Source organism: Mytilus edulis, chromosome 7, assembly GCF_963676685.1.
Source record: "Mytilus edulis chromosome 7, xbMytEdul2.2, whole genome shotgun sequence".
In the NCBI taxonomy this organism is placed as follows: Eukaryota; Metazoa; Mollusca; class Bivalvia; order Mytilida; family Mytilidae; genus Mytilus; species Mytilus edulis.
In genome coordinates, this window is record NC_092350.1 from 59,671,240 (window position 1) to 59,689,908 (window position 18,669).

The 18,669-nt window shown below is 31.1% G+C and overlaps 1 long non-coding RNA gene across 1 annotated transcript in view; it reads left to right on the forward strand.

Moving 5' to 3' along the window:
- Positions 1-1,891, forward strand: part of LOC139481894 (uncharacterized) — a 137,272-nt gene extending 135,381 nt beyond the window's left edge. The window contains exon 2 of the long non-coding RNA XR_011654722.1: positions 1,722-1,891. This is a non-coding gene — a long non-coding RNA (uncharacterized lncRNA). The remainder of the gene's footprint in view (positions 1-1,721) is intronic.
- The last annotated feature ends 16,778 nt before the right edge of the window (positions 1,892-18,669 follow it).

Sequence of the window (18,669 nt, forward strand, 5' to 3'; positions counted from 1 at the left end):
CATAACCAATATATATATATATGTTCTGGACCATATGAGTATTTGGACCATACGCGTATGGTCATGACCATATGGGTATATACTCATATGGTCCGACCATACGCGTATGGTCCAACCGTACGCGTATGGTCGGGGTAATTAACAGTTTTACTTCTAGTTGTCGCGTCATTAAAAAGACACTACCAAAGGTAACTTTATTATAGATCTATAAAAAAATAAAATATAACAAGATTAACAAAATGAAATAAGCAGTTTCACACAGTAAATTTCATCACTAGTCAAAACTACAGTAAAAACATTTTTTTTTTTCATTTTTCGATATGTTATTACGAGTGAATGGCAAAACGTCAACCTGGGAAGATGACTTCCAAAAATATCTTAATGAACTATGATACACAAGAAATCAATTGTTTTACTATAAACTGACAAAAAAGTCGACAGGATAAAGAGTCTAATAATTTGCTTATTTTTGAAACTTTATATAATTAGCATGTATTTAGCAGTGCAATATTCCGAATTTTTATACTAATACGTGCTTGGTTGTTAAAAATGAATGATGTAACCGGCAAGGACCCGAGTTTAATTTTCTAAGTTGTCTGGTGATATGATGCACTTAAGCCTTGTTATATATTGGAGATCTAGAGCTTTTTAAAAAACATCGTAAATTGGAATGACCAAGGACCCAAGGAAAGCTATGGTACCGTATGGAAGTAAATGTCACCCTACGCATACAAGCAAGAATACCATTAGCGATGAAAAGCAGCTTTGGCATAACTATTTAATGCTATTTGAATTGTAAATAATACAATTGCATGTAGAAATCATTGTTTTATATAAAGTTTTCTAATGCATATTATTGAAAAACAAATACCTATATGGTCCAAATACTCATATGGTCGGGCCCGTTAATAACCAAACGAGTATCATACTCATATGGTCCGACCATACGCGTACGGTCGGACCATACGCGTATGGTCGGACCATATGAGTATACGCATATGGTCATGACCATACGCGTATGGTCCAAATACTCATATGGTCCGGAACATATATATATACTTCGAAGCTTCGTCGTGTAGATTTGATTTAAAAATCAGCTTTCCTAAGGACGTTTGAAGTATACATATAACGTAGACATTCCTACGTTTGATATCAGTAATAATTATCAGGTATAACTGTTTTCTTTATGTATGTAGAAAAAGAAATTAAAAAGTGGTTTTGGTGATCAGGATTTCCCTTTGTACCATGCATTTATCAGTTACATCATCAGTCATAACATCGGATCTAAAGAGACAACTTTCCATCAGCATTCAATACATTTTCAAAACAGAAAAGTTTTAAACAAAAATAAATATTCTTAAAAATAGTTGTTTTGTTGTATAAATGATACGTTTTTACTGAATTGTGTATAAAAAGTCAATGACATTGTCAAGCACAAAGACTTCCCATAACACAGGCGTATTTAACTCAGACACTCGAACTACAATCATGACTGATTCAAATCTTGACTTGCTTCTATACATTGAAAATGAGCGTCGTTAAAGAACTGAAATAAACGAAATATGAGACAAATTCGTATTTCCATTGTGTATATATGTCCTGTTAAACATTCAATAAAAATGAAATTGAGAATGGAAATGGGGAATGTGTCAAAGAGACAACAACCCGACCAAATAAAAAACAACAGGAGAGGGTCAACAACAGGTCTTCAATGTAGCGAGAAATTCCCGCACCCGGAGGCGTCCTTCAGCTGGCCCCTAAACAAATATATACTAGTCCAGTGATAATGAACGCCATACTAATTTCCAAATTGTACACAAGAAACTAAAATTAAAATAATACAAGACTAACAAAGGTCAGAGGCTCCTGACTTGGGACAGGCGCAAAAATGCGGCGGGGTTAAACATGTTTGTGAGATCTCAACCCTCCCCCTATACCTCTAACCAATGTAGAAAAGTAAACGCATAACAATACGTACATTAAAATTCAGTTCAAGAGAAGTCCGAGTCTGATGTCAGAAGATGTAACCAAAGAAAATAAACAAAATGACAATAATACATAAATAACAACAGACTACTAGCGGTTAACTGACATGCCAGCTCCAGACTTCAATTAAACTGACTGAAAGGTTATGATTTCATCATATGAACATCAGGCACAATCCTTCCCGTTTGGGGTTTAGTATCATAACATATATGAGAAGAACATAACCCGTGTCATGCCAACAACTGTTTTTAGAACATTCAATATTTATATTAATTATACACAATGGAAATTGCATGCATTAATTTGCAATTTAAGCAAGGTTTCGAATATTTTAATTGCATGTCGTTCTTTCGAAATCTTTATTTAAACCATAGATTACCAATGACATCTTCTTCTATGGTATTATCGAATGCAATCTATTATTGTCAACCTATGTTCCATTGTTTTAGCTGACAACGAGTTTATATGATGAAAAGGGAACAAAAACGTATCATAAAAATATGAAAAATGCACGTAGAATTATCCCTGTTTTGTGTCTGTTCAAATTCAGGACTGTTATCGTTGTCACAAAAAATGTGTTTTGAGCTTTATAATGACGTTATTCGTCTTTTTTAAACGATTCACATTTATCACCATGGGGCCTTTACAAAAATGTGTAATAACATATGAGTGTGCTTGGTAAAAGTAGAATAAGGATCCGTTAATCAATCTGTATCTTTATGTTCTCTTCTCTCTTACTGTTTTAACTAGTTTTTTTCTTTGCTAATCACTTCCATCTCCGTTGTAATTGTAAACGACTTCAAGACATGTTTTTAAAATGTGCAAAACATAAAACCTACCAACGTTTCTAACCGTTTATGGATTCTTGAAGTAATCGTTCTCTTCTTTTGTTTCTAATTCAGCTATTTTCCTTCCTAAATTGATGCAATTATCCTGTGAACATGCAATAAGTTGTAACACATTTTAACATCCATAATATTGGCAACATTATCTGATAATATCTCAAGTAATAACTGATATCTATGATAGTTGACGGTTATTTTTTTTAATAATTTTGTATTGTATGAAGCACAAAAAAATGCCATTGTGAGGAATGATAACGCTGAGTGCCCTTCGAAATGAGAGGTTTAGCGTAATAAAACTAGTCTCACTCCACATATGAAAATGTCTGTACCAGGTCAGGAATACGACAGTTGTTGTCCTTTCGTTTGATGTCTTTTGTCGTTTGAATTTGCCATTTGATTAGGTACTTTCGGTTTGAATGTTCCTTTGAGTTCAGTATTTTTGTGATTTTACTTTTTTCCTGCAATGACTTTACCTGTATACGCTTTTTTATATACCTTCATTGTCATGATGTTTGCTTGGACTAATATTTTTATATATGTCCGTTTTACATTTTTGTTACATAAGTGCGTCGCTGTATAATATAAAAGAACTTCGTTTTTGTTCTGTTGTTTGCATGGTGTGTTTTTTGTTGTTGTTGCCCGAGTTGTTATCTAAGTAAAATCCTATACGGTTTTTAAATCTTTTATCACAACTACATCTTTACACATAGCATATCTTACTCGAGCCGTTTACTAATCAATATTGTATCCAATAAATGTTTACGTTATATAACAAGTAAATACAAAAAATTAAGAACTCCAAGTAATGATATATTTAACTTCTTTGTAAACAGTTTGGCTCTTAGTTAGAATGATTTATGGAATCCTTATTGGACCTTTTTAACAACTTTCGAGACCGACTAATGACACCTACAGTTTATATATGATTGATATATATTATTTACCTTTGTCGTAGTCCAAGTGGCCTAGTTTATCTACATTGATATCCCGTTATCTATGCCTCCAATGACGGACTTCGTGGCTGAAAATAAAAGTATATGTTGATTTACCGTGTAAAATCAGAGGAGGTAATTACTATTATTGTGAACGCAAATTTTAATATAAATATTTCTTCTAGTCAACGCTTAATGGTTTTTGCTTTCTGTTAGCAACCGTACACGTCGTCCGTAATTGTATTTTTAAAAAAATTTTAGCTGACAACGAGTTTATATGATGAAAAGGGAACAAAAACGTATCATAAAAATATGAAAAATGCACGTAGAATTATCCCTGTTTTGTGTCTGTTCAAATTCAGGACTGTTATCGTTGTCACAAAAAATGTGTTTTGAGCTTTATAATGACGTTATTCGTCTTTTTTAAACGATTCACATTTATCACCATGGGGCCTTTACAAAAATGTGTAATAACATATGAGTGTGCTTGGTAAAAGTAGAATAAGGATCCGTTAATCAATCTGTATCTTTATGTTCTCTTCTCTCTTACTGTTTTAACTAGTTTTTTTCTTTGCTAATCACTTCCATCTCCGTTGTAATTGTAAACGACTTCAAGACATGTTTTTAAAATGTGCAAAACATAAAACCTACCAACGTTTCTAACCGTTTATGGATTCTTGAAGTAATCGTTCTCTTCTTTTGTTTCTAATTCAGCTATTTTCCTTCCTAAATTGATGCAATTATCCTGTGAACATGCAATAAGTTGTAACACATTTTAACATCCATAATATTGGCAACATTATCTGATAATATCTCAAGTAATAACTGATATCTATGATAGTTGACGGTTATTTTTTTTAATAATTTTGTATTGTATGAAGCACAAAAAAATGCCATTGTGAGGAATGATAACGCTGAGTGCCCTTCGAAATGAGAGGTTTAGCGTAATAAAACTAGTCTCACTCCACATATGAAAATGTCTGTACCAGGTCAGGAATACGACAGTTGTTGTCCTTTCGTTTGATGTCTTTTGTCGTTTGAATTTGCCATTTGATTAGGTACTTTCGGTTTGAATGTTCCTTTGAGTTCAGTATTTTTGTGATTTTACTTTTTTCCTGCAATGACTTTACCTGTATACGCTTTTTTATATACCTTCATTGTCATGATGTTTGCTTGGACTAATATTTTTATATATGTCCGTTTTACATTTTTGTTACATAAGTGCGTCGCTGTATAATATAAAAGAACTTCGTTTTTGTTCTGTTGTTTGCATGGTGTGTTTTTTGTTGTTGTTGCCCGAGTTGTTATCTAAGTAAAATCCTATACGGTTTTTAAATCTTTTATCACAACTACATCTTTACACATAGCATATCTTACTCGAGCCGTTTACTAATCAATATTGTATCCAATAAATGTTTACGTTATATAACAAGTAAATACAAAAAATTAAGAACTCCAAGTAATGATATATTTAACTTCTTTGTAAACAGTTTGGCTCTTAGTTAGAATGATTTATGGAATCCTTATTGGACCTTTTTAACAACTTTCGAGACCGACTAATGACACCTACAGTTTATATATGATTGATATATATTATTTACCTTTGTCGTAGTCCAAGTGGCCTAGTTTATCTACATTGATATCCCGTTATCTATGCCTCCAATGACGGACTTCGTGGCTGAAAATAAAAGTATATGTTGATTTACCGTGTAAAATCAGAGGAGGTAATTACTATTATTGTGAACGCAAATTTTAATATAAATATTTCTTCTAGTCAACGCTTAATGGTTTTTGCTTTCTGTTAGCAACCGTACACGTCGTCCGTAATTGTATTTTTAAAAAAAAATGTCTCTGTTTAATTATTAGTATCCATATGAAATTATCAATCTATATATTTGTCAACAAAAACAAGAGTAGAAGTTCGCGGTGGTGTGCTTCTCATACCACAAATACCATGTTATACCTGAGTTTTAAAGAGAAATGACTTAGTTCGACACTTAAGTAACATGTAAGGTCACCATTATAAATTTGTTAAAAAAACTTCGTATCAATATAAATCTTAAGAAATAAAATTAGCAAACCCATATGTTATTCTATTAATTGTGCTCTATGGTTGACTAAGTGTGTAGGTTTGCATTATTTACATGCTTATCAGGAAATACACTGTTTGGTTTCATATTGGATTATCCTCACGTTTTGTTACTGACTTGAATTTATAAAACAAAGAAGATGTGGTATGATTGCCAATGAGACAACTCTCCAAATGAGACAAAAATAACACAGACATTAACAACTTTAGGTCACCTAACGGCCGAAATGATAATGTAAAACAATTTAAACGAAAAACTAATGGTTTATTTTTAATTAATCTATAAAATTATTGTTGTTTCATAACGCTTCATTATATTGATGCATCACACTCCTTTAAATTCAAATTCAATTTATTTTTTTTAACAAAATATTAAAAAGAAAACCCGGAAAAATTCTTTGATGGTCCCATAATATTATATTTTTATTCTTCGTTAAAAGTATAAAGTTTTAGATATTTTTTTCAACAACAGAATAATCGTGTGTTTGATATGACCAAGTTAATGCATCAGGTTCCATCATCATTCATCCATAAAGAAATACTGAATTATTCCTCATTTTAAAAGTACAAGACGGTTGTTGTCTAAAGTAAATGTGCACGTGAATCAAGTTGTGTTCAGTCTTCAAATCTATATATGAGTTTTTTTATTATGCACAACACATGCAAAGGTTGTGTTAAACATACTTGCAGCCACTTATATTTTAGACCCTTTCTATCTGAACGTGTCATGAAATTGCTATAAAGACCAGATTAGATAAAATAATTTACATCAGATTCAAATTTTAGCCAAAATGTATCTAACAGGACCCCTTTCCTTCACAAGAGGCAGATGGTTTCCGCCTATTATTAGATTCGAACTTAATCACAAAAAATAACCCAATCAAGCGTTTCATAACAGCTAGCATCCAACCATTATAAAACAGACAAACCTTACTTGTGTCACATTTCTCTGAAAGTGAAAATATTCGTTTTGTAAAAAAGAGGGTATCCACTTTATTATTGATCTACCGATTTCATAGATAGCCCTCTGTTTTTCTCTGATTTATTATTTTTCATAAATAAATCATAGTTCTATAGTATATCAATGACTTAACAATGTTTTCAACAAGATCCAAATGTTCTATTTTCTAAAATCAAACTATGTTCAATTAATCACGTTTAATATCTAGCGAAAACACATGCAATTACACAAGTCATACTTACGTTGCACAGTTCTTTTCCAAACCGTCAAACCGTTCATAGGTTCAATAACGAAAAATCGTTTTCCGAAAAGGTCTATTCGGCAGGGATAATTCTTCGCAGAATAACTCGTTTAAGGCACACAGTAAAATACATTCCCAAGTCAGGAGCCTCTGGCCTTTGTTAGTCTTGTATGATTTTAAATTTTAGTTTCTTGTGTATAATTCGGAGTTTAGTATGACGTCCATTATCACTGTACTATTATGCATATTTTAGGGGCCAGCTGAAGGACACCTACGGGTGCGGGAATTCTCGCTACATTGAAGACCCATTGGTTGCCTTCGGCTGTTGTTTGCTCTGTGGTCGGGTGGTTGTCGCTTTGACATATTCACCATTTCCTTTCTCAATTTTATTCCACCAGGAATTAATATAAATCCATTGTGTAAGAATAACGAGAATAACAATAAACGTTTAAATTATTTGTATTGATTTGTCTCTAACCCATCCGACTCCTGCATACATTATTTGCCAAATATTTTTAAAATCACAAGTCTTTACACAACTTGTCCTTTTTAGAGAACAGTGCAATTAATATTCAATTTGCTTCGACTTATTTCTTAATGATATGTTCCTCTGACATTACAGTCTCGTTGAAGTCTCACTCTAAATTATTTTCAAAAGAACTAATACAATTGGAAAATATTATAACCAAACTCAACTCAGTGATAAATGTGTATTTACAATAAGTAGTTTTTAAATAATATAATTTTCAAATTTAATGAACAATGAAATCAGTCTCATTGCCAAAACGTTTAAAAGATAGATTTATCATCAACATATCAATTCATATCAAATGTTCTTTCCAAATGTTTAATAAGTTTATTTTTACATTTATTTTCACATTTTTTATAAAGAAATAAAAAAAAAACGTTGTTCAAAAGACAAAGAACAATCCTAAATTGACAAAGCTGAAAGCATGGACACAGCAAATCAATTTTGAAACTGTCGTATATAAGCCCGTACCAATTAGTTTTTTCATAATCATGTACATGTATACCAAAAAAAAAACAGGTTACAACATGTACAAGTACATATTACAAATGTACATGTAAAAATAAGAAATTCTAGAATTTTTTGTCTACTCAGAGGTGTACATCAGTCATAACAGTGAATTTAAATTATCTTCATTAAATCAAGAACGACTTTATTTTTTGTAATCATGCAATACAAACTAGGGAAAATCCAATTTCAATAATCAGAGAAGTGTTCCCAGTTTCAAAGTTGATAAATTTTCTTTTTTAAATGAGATGTGGTATGATTGCCAACGAGACAACTCTCCACGGAAGACCAAATTAAACAGGAAATTAACAGCTATAAGATAACGTATGGCCTTCAAGGAGTAAAGTCAGGTATAAGAGGCCCACAAAATGTAAAACAATTCAAACGAGAAAACTAACGGTTATATTTATGTAAAAATTTTAACAAAAACAATTATGTGAACATAAACAAACGACAACCACTAAATTACAGGTTGTTGAGGAGTACATTGGAATGGACAACTATAAGATTGTGCACTCGAAATTTAAATACTAAAGGCACTAACACAAATATGTGTTCATTAAATGTGTGTCGAACATCATAATCAATTTGTTTTGAATTTCATGTATTTGTGTTTTAAGAATGTATTTTAATTCTACAAAACAAGTGAATCTAATAGTACTGTATGGTTAAGATAAAAACCGACAACCACTAATAATAAAAGATACCATTTGTAGGTTCCCCATACATGCACGAGTCTTATAATGTTTTCGAAATAATTATTACATAAATACTATTCGATTTTGTATCACAATGTTTTAAAATATTCCTTATTAACTACACTCATCGGTATGTGTAAATAATCATACATACTAGTCTAATTATATGTTTTCAATGTAAGTGGTTAAAATAAAAAACTTTAGATCTGATACAGTAGAAGGAACCATGTGTAGCTTTCCCATGCTCTGTTTTTAAGTTAGAATATTGTACAATGTAATTATACTGGATAACAATCAAATACAGAAACAAAAGCAGCGTAATAATTAAGTAAAAGGTGGTCGAGTATTTTTAAAACAGTTTAATGAAATCCATGTAATCAGATAGTTCATATTGTAAAGTATGAGTGTAATACCATCACCATCATTGATTTTACCCCATCAGTCTTTTTCAAATATACTCTTTTGAAAGAAATACGCAGAATTTTTTGTTTGTTTCAAACAAACAAAAATATTTGCCATGAGTGAAAAAAAAAAGTAAAATCACAAAAATTGCTGAACTCCAGGGAAAATTCAAAACATATCCCTGACTTTGTACAGGCATTTTCTTACGTAGAAAATGGTGGATTGAATCTGGTTGCATAGCAAAATAAACCGAAACCTCTCGCTTATATGATCTTCGCATCTTAATCCATTATTATAAATTGTTATTTGGATGGAGAGTTGTCTCATTGACACTCACACCACATCTTCTTATATCTGTATAACTGGAGAGGAAATTTTATCATCTTCAATACTGTAGACAACATAACATGTCATTACATATTAGAAAAGTAACCATTACTGAAATTAACCAATCAAATTTGCAAATCATTTATTCCTATGAACAGATTAATTTAGTAACCATGCATGTAACCGTACTTTTCCAAAATATTCTATAGAAACACCTAATGAAGAAATAATATGCTGCTATGAAACACCCAAATATGTATGTGTATGTCTCCGACTTATTTTGCTGCTACGACATTGAAGAATATTTTCCTATAACCATGATAACTGTCAAATTCAAGGTTAAATCTTTTGTTACCCCTTTTTGTGTGAAACCGGAAGTAAAGTAGTATAATTTGAGGTATAAATCTTGTAATTGTAATTGATAAGTACATGTGTAAAAGTGGTGGGGAATGCCAACTGATATAAAAACTATTTTCAAAAATATGAATCTGCAATCAGAGCAGTATGCAATCAAAAGCAATACATACTATGCCATAGTTCATTTTTCGTCTCGACACCAGTCTGTTTATATTAAAAACAACTCGGTAATGAATTGTGTTTATGTTTGTTTTAGTAATTTCTTCATTTTAAGACATTTCACATATTTAAATTTGAGCGTTTCTTTTGGGTATACATCCATAAACAAAAACTCTCCCACGTATCATTTAGGAAGGATCCATTTAAATTTGTTGGATACCAATTTTCATGGATTTCGTGGGAACAGGCGAACCACGAATTAAATACTCAACGAATTACAAATTTGCTTAAGAAATGCATGCAGTCTTTGCCCGAACCACGAAATCAAATATCAACGAAAATGTTTTTCTCAAACCACGAAAATTGGTACCCACGAAAATAAATGAATCCACAGTACTGCAACCTTATATACACCATGCATAACAGGAATTTTCCTTTGTTTACCTTATCAGGCATGTTTTTTTTAATGGTTTTGTTTATATTATTGGTTGTTTGGTATTTGTTACAAATATAATTCATCAATGCTTGCTTTGATTAGAATTGAGACTGTAAATGGAGAATATGTCAAAGAGACCTGAGAACAGTTTCTTTTTGTGCATTTTGTATGCCTGTCCTTCATTTTTGCTATGTGCTTTGTCTATATGCTTATGTGTGTTTCTTTGATACAAATGACGTTGCTCTGTACGTGAATATCCCGTCATTGTGTTATTCTGTTATTGTAAAGTTTGTATTATTGTCTTTCATTCTTGCTAATGAGATTTTCTATATGCCTTAGTGTGCTTCTTTGTTACATAATTGTGTGTTTGTTTTACAGTGATTCAAGTTATAACACAATTTTGACTGTTGTACCCCTATTTATGAAATGTTCACACCATTGTGTCTGTTTGTTTTGTTTACACATCATTGTCAATATAATAGAATTCGAATCGACTGTCATACAAGTGAAAGGTTCAGCTATCTATAAAACCAGGTTTCATAAAATATCTTTTTTTGTACCAAGTCAGGAATATGACAGTTGTTATTTATTCGATTGATGTGTTTGAGCTTTTGATTTTGCCGTTTGATAAAGGGACTTTCCGTTTCGTTTTTTACTCGCAAGTCAGTATTTTTGTGATTTTACCTTTTACCGAAAAACCCAATTTGTTACGATAAGCAAAAAAAAAAAAAAATAAAAAACAACCCAAAAACCACAAGAAAACAAATAGTTCAATACATCTTCGAAAAACAAACATGGACAATGGTGAGTTGACCGACAATTATGGGCAATGGTGAGTTGACCGACAATTATGGGCAATGGTGAGTTGACTCACAAATATTGGAAATGGTGAGTTGACGTACACCTTACATAATATTACCATACATGTAAAACAGAAAGTAAAAAGCGCGTTAAGCGTAGACACATTTTAATTCTAATTTTGTTTATGAGTTTACTTAAACTCGTTAAACGACTGTCTTTCAAGCAACGATTTGTTTTCAATAATTACACTGGCATGTTTTCATATTTATTTTATTTACTTTATTGTACATGTATGTTTGTGTCATTATCAAGAGACGTGACATTGAGTGTTCTTAATGTTTAAGAAATATGAACCAAGCGGATTTAAAGGTAATGCTAACATTCTTTTATCGAAAGTTTTGTGTACGCCATCAATATTAAGTTGCGGTTACTGGACACGTATGTCAATAATTACCAAGGATATGTTCTCTCTAACGTTTTATGTAAACATGCCACGGTAACGAAAAAAGACTTGTGCCACTAGTGACAAAGTCTCTTTATGTCCAATAAGAGGAAAATATTTACTATCTTGTAGTGAATTTGAGTTCTCAATCGTTATTTTTCTCACATTTATAGTCATGTTCTTTATCAATTTTCAATATAATAGTTTTGCTCGTATGACTGTGTCCATTAAATAATAATTAAGCCTGTTACAGAATTTTATGTGAACAGATGTAAACATACATTGTGACATCAAGAAGTATATCGTGATACTGTGCCTAAACTGATATAATGGTTTACTTTTTTTTAAATTATTTTTTGGATGGAGAGCTCTCATTGGCACTCACACCACATCTTCCTATATCTTATAGGATATAAATCATATATTTTCCCCGCCGTTAAAAAAACATGCATTTGTTCTTTCTTGTAGTATAAAGCGTACTAAACTGACATGCGAAATAATTGACTTTGTTTTTCATAGCACTGATACTCTCCTCAGAATAAACAATTATATACTGTTTATTATCAATCGCTTAGTTAGGTCAACTGATCGAGTTTAATTTTGACTCGTTCAACAAACTTTTTGGAAATAATAAATATATATATTGCTGTCCTCATTACACGTCTTTTTTCCACTTTGTTCTCTTCGATTATAATTGTCTCGATCTCATGCTTCTATTAATATATACATTAAATATTATCTCTTTATACATGTTTGAAGTCTCAAATAGTTTCGATATGTCGGAAGCAAATACGAATAGTTAGTTAACAATACTTTTAATTTAGAATTATTTGGCTTGAAAGTAATACGGAAAGTTCATTATCTCTTTAGAATTATTATCGCTGTAATTGTGTCATAAGAATAACCCATATATAAAATGTGCCAAAAAACACCGTGTATTGGGGTCAGTCTTTGGCGTAACAACAGATATTTGAAGATTATGTGATTTTTTTTTTCATTTTAGTTTTAAATCATTGTGTTGTCCATCATACAAAGAGACACAACTCAGACATAATCTGGTTCATTTTTGTGTTAATTGTTTTACTTAAAGCCTTGAAAACGAGAAATTGTACATGCAGCAAACAATTTAATAATATAATTAAAAAAGAAAAAGAGTAAGAGGGTTCTTTATGGGATCAAAAATATGCATTCAATCTACATCATTGGAATTATAATCCCTTGTTACTATCTCTTAATAGAAGGAATATGACAATGAATGACCAAAATATGAATACAAATACATACAAGAATTGTTTTGTTTTTTGTCATATCTGTGTGACAGAATGAACAGACAGAACCAATGTCAAAATTGAAAAACAAACTTGTATTATGTTACAATTCATCAATGCAATGGTAGTTTATTTTTCAATAACGGATATATTCAGTTCTCGAGGACTTGTGCGTTTCAAGTCAATAATTTAAGTTAAAAACCACCCCAAAAACATACAGTCACGTAGCATGAGTGTTTGTGTTTAGGTTTTCTGAATAGTTGGAAATCTATACTTTGAAGAGGAATCAAATAACAGATGACTCTACTCATCAAAACATCAAAGATATTTCAAAATAAACAATACTTTTTATATTTTTTTGAAACAAAAAGCATGAGAAGCTGAATGGTATCAAATTAAAATTATACACAGTGAAATAATCTATATGAAATGAAATGACAAAATAATTTCCCATGAAACTCATCCTCATCGACAGAATAAAAACTAATGAAATGACAAAGTCATTAGACTAAACACACCAAGCAAATGAACAATAATGAATGAACTGATCTCTAATGACATATTAATAAAGGACAGACACTCTTAAATTATGACAAATGCAAGAATTTAGTTGGCTTCAACACATCGTATATTTAAGTTATTATTATACATTCGAATACAAACTTTATAACAAAAAAGAACGATGCATGTAGAAACAGAACTTAATATGATACCAGGATTTAATTATGACACTCATTAGTGACGCTCGTATCAAACAAAATTAAAAAAGATCAAATAAAGTAAATGTTGAAGAGCATTGGGAACACCAATTTCTAAAAGTTTGCCGTATACAGCTTATATAATCTATTCCTGAGTTAGAAAAGCATAAGTATTCCAAAAAAGGGTATAGTTTTTTAAACAGTAAAAATAGAATTATGACCATATCAATGGTAATTCATATCAATACAGAAGCGCTAACTAATTAATGGACTACTGATATTGTCTAGGAATATAAACTCCTACACAAGTGGCATAAACCGTAATACGGGCTATGTTCTGCTAATATATGTTATGATGGTATGATAATAAATTACTTGCAAAAGAAATTGAACTTGATTGTACTTGATATTCATATAATGAAGACAATCAATTAAATTGAGGTCTGGAGCTGGCATATAACAAAATATAGAATAATTTAAACATGTTATACTATTAATTTCTTTTCTAACAAAAGAAAATGTCAAAGCTGTTAGTTTTAATGAATCCGAACGTAAAATCTTAAATCAATATCGACATGATTTTGTTTAGATTTTTGAACATTTTTTTAACATAAACAAAAACATGATTATGTCGAGTGCAACTGAAAACAAAGTTGGCCTGTGCGCGGTTTTTTTTTAATTTTATGACTGTATTTGGTTTTCCACACAATCTGTATATTTGTTATCAATTAATTAGTTTACAATTTTATATAATATGTATCACAAAAAAATTTGCACAGGATAATGTCAATCGATAGGATAGGATATTTCATGTAAACAGTTTATATCCTCCTAATTCATGTAACTGTACATTAGAAACTTTTGCATCAGAATTATAATGTTCATTTTATAATATTGATTAAGGTTTCGTAAATACATGTTCGATATAGGACGGCCGAGGACGAAAACAGATAACAGGATTTCTTTCTTATTTTCAGATAATGGTTATGTTTTAATACAAAAATTAATGCGACCTTGTGATCTGGAAAAACGCAAGACTAGTTTAACCCTACTGGCGATTTTCGTTTTACTTGTTTATATTCTGATGAAAAATATATTTATTCTATATCTATACAAATACCAATCCATTACAATTTTGAATAACAGGATGCCATTCGTTTTAATTTTGTCGATAGTTAAGTGATGAGCATGTAAGTAAACTAAAGTACAAAAGAATGTAGGATGTCAGGTAAACATTTATTAAATACGCTTTTAAATACTTAATATAGTTTTGGGGAATATTCCGGAATGTACTCAGTGTTAATGCGTAATACTATTAACACGGTCAATTATTCAGGGTTCGTTAAAAATATATAATAATGTTATAAGTCTTCTTGTTTCTTGTTTTCTATTCGTGAAACCAATTGCTGATTTTTCGTTGAAATTTCTAGCGAATCAACGACATTAAAACGTTTCATAAATTTATAACACAACTTAATACGGTCACTTGTACAATTAAGGCACATTTTACAATGGACCAACTGCTCCAAATAAATGGTATTTATATAAAAATAAGAAATGGTATGAGTGTCAATTAGACAACGTTTCATCGAAGTTATGATGTGTAATGCTATCACTTCATGTATGTCAATACGGGGTGTTGGGAAACGTGATTGTGATTCAATGCCCGTCCACTTCATTTAACCTATGTTAGATAATAATCTAATTGGAGATCATATACTATAAAAAGAAGATGATATTTTAAGCAGAACAGTTCTTTATATTTTTTTTCTTTCAAGAACTTTAATGTGTAACGAACCATGGCTGTAGATAATTCGGAAAGCAGCGAACAATTATGACTTAAAAATACACGTTATGTTATTCCAAATTGTATTCAAATCACAAGATAATCAATACAGGATAAACATACATATATGTTAGCGTAGGCTATTCCGTCTGTTTAGTCAAGGTCTAATATCTGGGTTTCTAACACATAAACAAATAGTGCAAACGCTAATCTAAAATATTGTTGTATTCTAGGCCGAGTAAATAAATCAATTAATTCCGTACAAATCACTTGTTTCGCTAATGGTTGCAAGGGAGCACGTACAATATGTAAAAGTTATCTAGAAATGACATGGGTAAAGGATTTTGTTTAAAATGGGGTTTTGATTAATGCCGTACGTTTCAAAAAACAAACATTTTAAACTTACATTAAGATCTGGTGTATCAAATTATTAACATAGACTTTTTGATTATTTTGATTACTATTTACACCACTAGAATACGCCACTGATGGTGGACGTTTATTCCCCGATTGTATCACTAGACCATGCCAGAAGTTAGCACTTGATGACATGAATACCAATATGATCATTTTTATAAATTCAGTGTTCGCAAAAGTTTGAATTATTCGAAATACTAAGGATTTTCTTATCCATGGTATTAATTACCTTAGCCGTTTTTGACATATTTTGTTTTTATTTTAGTTCCTCGATGCTTTTCCAACCATTACTTAATTGGTTTTTTAACTATCTTGTTCTGAACGTCTCTGGTGAGTCTTGTGTAGACAAAAAGCGCATCTGGTGTATCAAGTTTAACCTTGTATCTTTGATAATTATTTACAAATTTTCCTCCTTGAAGGCTGATATCACATTCTTAAACGGCGGGTTGTTCGTAGGCATGATGACTGTTTGGGAAAACATCAGCGTAGAACAAAAAATCTTTTAAATTTGACGCATATTTGCACGTGAAAGTAATCTTGGCTTTGAACTAACTGTCAGATAACTGCGAGTACTCTCAGATCTGTTCATTGTGTCTTTTTGTGTCGGGATGTATAAGTACCCGGCCACGTCTACTTGTATTTTCGTCCATCTAATGAGTTAAGCTTTTTTCAACTGATTTTTATAGTTCGTTCTTATGTTGTACTGTTATACCACTGTCCCATGTCAGGGGAGGGTTGGGATCCCGCTAACATGTTTAACCCCGCCACATTATTTGTGTATGTGCCTTTCTCAAGTCAGGAGCCTGTAATTCAGTGGTTGTCGTTTGTTTACGTGTTGCATATTTGTTTTTCGTTCATTTTTTTTTACATAAATAAGGCCTTTAGTTCTCTTGTTTGAAGTGTTTTACATTGTCTTATCGGGCCTTTAATAGCTAACTATGCGGTATGGGCTTTGCTAATTGTTGAAGGCCGTACGATGACCTATACCTGTTAATGTCCATTTTATTTTGGTCTGTGGTGAATAGTTGTTTCATTGGCAATCATACCACATCTTCTGTTTTATATTTATAAATAGTGTTATCAAATACTTAGTAGAAAATACAGCAATTTTGTATATCTAATAAAGGGTCTTTTTCCAGTCTGTATCACATACCCTGTATCGCATACCCCGTATCGTATAGCTAAACCCGTATCGCATAGCCCGTATCGCATAGCCCGTATCGCATGGTAAAACCCGTATCGCATGGCTGCGTGACGTCATAATGTGAAGAACGTCAACTTTTGACCTATGACGTCCAGTTGCTGTATTTCCTGGCATGAAAGGGAAAAAATGAGTTCAAACTAACAAAAATGTCCTAGCATTTCAAATAAAATCAATATTTTCCAAAAAAAATAGTACCCAGTGACTTCACGAGCGATTTTCATCTAGTATATAAAAAAAGACACAATAAGATGGTAATATCTGAAGTTTTATTGTTAAGTCTTATTTTTTATGAAGTCTCTTTTTATTACCTGATGGGTTAAACACAAATGAAAATTTTTACGATTTTGATTTGATTAGAAAAAATAGCAAACTTTCCAATAAATATTTTTCTTGGTGTTCACCTCGCCAGAAGTTAAAATGAACCAGATCATGAATAATATCATCGCCAAATAAACAATAAAACTTTAAACATTCTACATCTTACGATATTTATTTTTTGAATATTATTTTTTGTTGAAATATTAGGATAGTATCGTTGGTGGATGCATTTTAATACATTGTCTTAAACGTATATTAAGAATAAAATTTGGTTATAGGGGATAATACGATGTGGATATTAAGCAAATAAGGAAGTCTATAAAAAAAATCAGCTGGGAAAATACGGCACAATCACAATGTTCTTTTTATGCTTATAATTTCAGACGATTTAAAAAAAATGGATATCCCATGAATCTGATTCCATTAAAATATATGATAAACAGAATAATACGTGGCAAAATCCGTATCACATGCCGTATCACCCTTGACCAATATCATCCCTTGGGCTGATATTGATGTCTCGGGATGATACGGCATATGATACGGATTTTGTCATGTATTATTCTCTATATATCATATCGTTTTTTGACGACTTGAAAATATTGTGGTTATCATATAATCGAAAATATGTTACTATGTGAATCACATTGAAGAAAGATATATTCTACACTACAATTTTCTTATATTAGACTTTTAAATTAGTTATTTACCCTAAGAAATGATTAATCTAAACAACTTTAAAGGTTTTGTATATATGCGTAAGCTTACAGAAAGACAACATCTTTAGACAGCAAAAAAATATCTCATTGTCAGATGTATGCAAAAAACTTATAAAAAATACTATGGTTTTATCAGTATTTCATCAATTTCTATTGTTTGTTAACTGAGAGTTATTAGATTTTGTATATGCCTTCAACACATTTTGTATTCCATTATTTGTATTTTGACCGAGTGCATTTGAAAAATTGGCACACGAAAACAGCAAAGCAACCAAACACCACTACACAAATTAAAGAATCGTACCTAGGGAGTCAGGAACATGACAGTTGCTATCAATTCGTTTGATATGTTTGAGCTTTTGAATTTGAAATTTGATTATTTCATATTTCAATATTTTTGTGATTTTACTGTTTTGACATTTTATACCAGCAGTCACGTGTTAATAAATGTTTCATATTACAAAGATCTGAAATCGATAATAGATTGTCTTAAAGGAAGAGAAATGCACGTTTCATGAGAGCCATTGAAACAACTGATTTTACACCT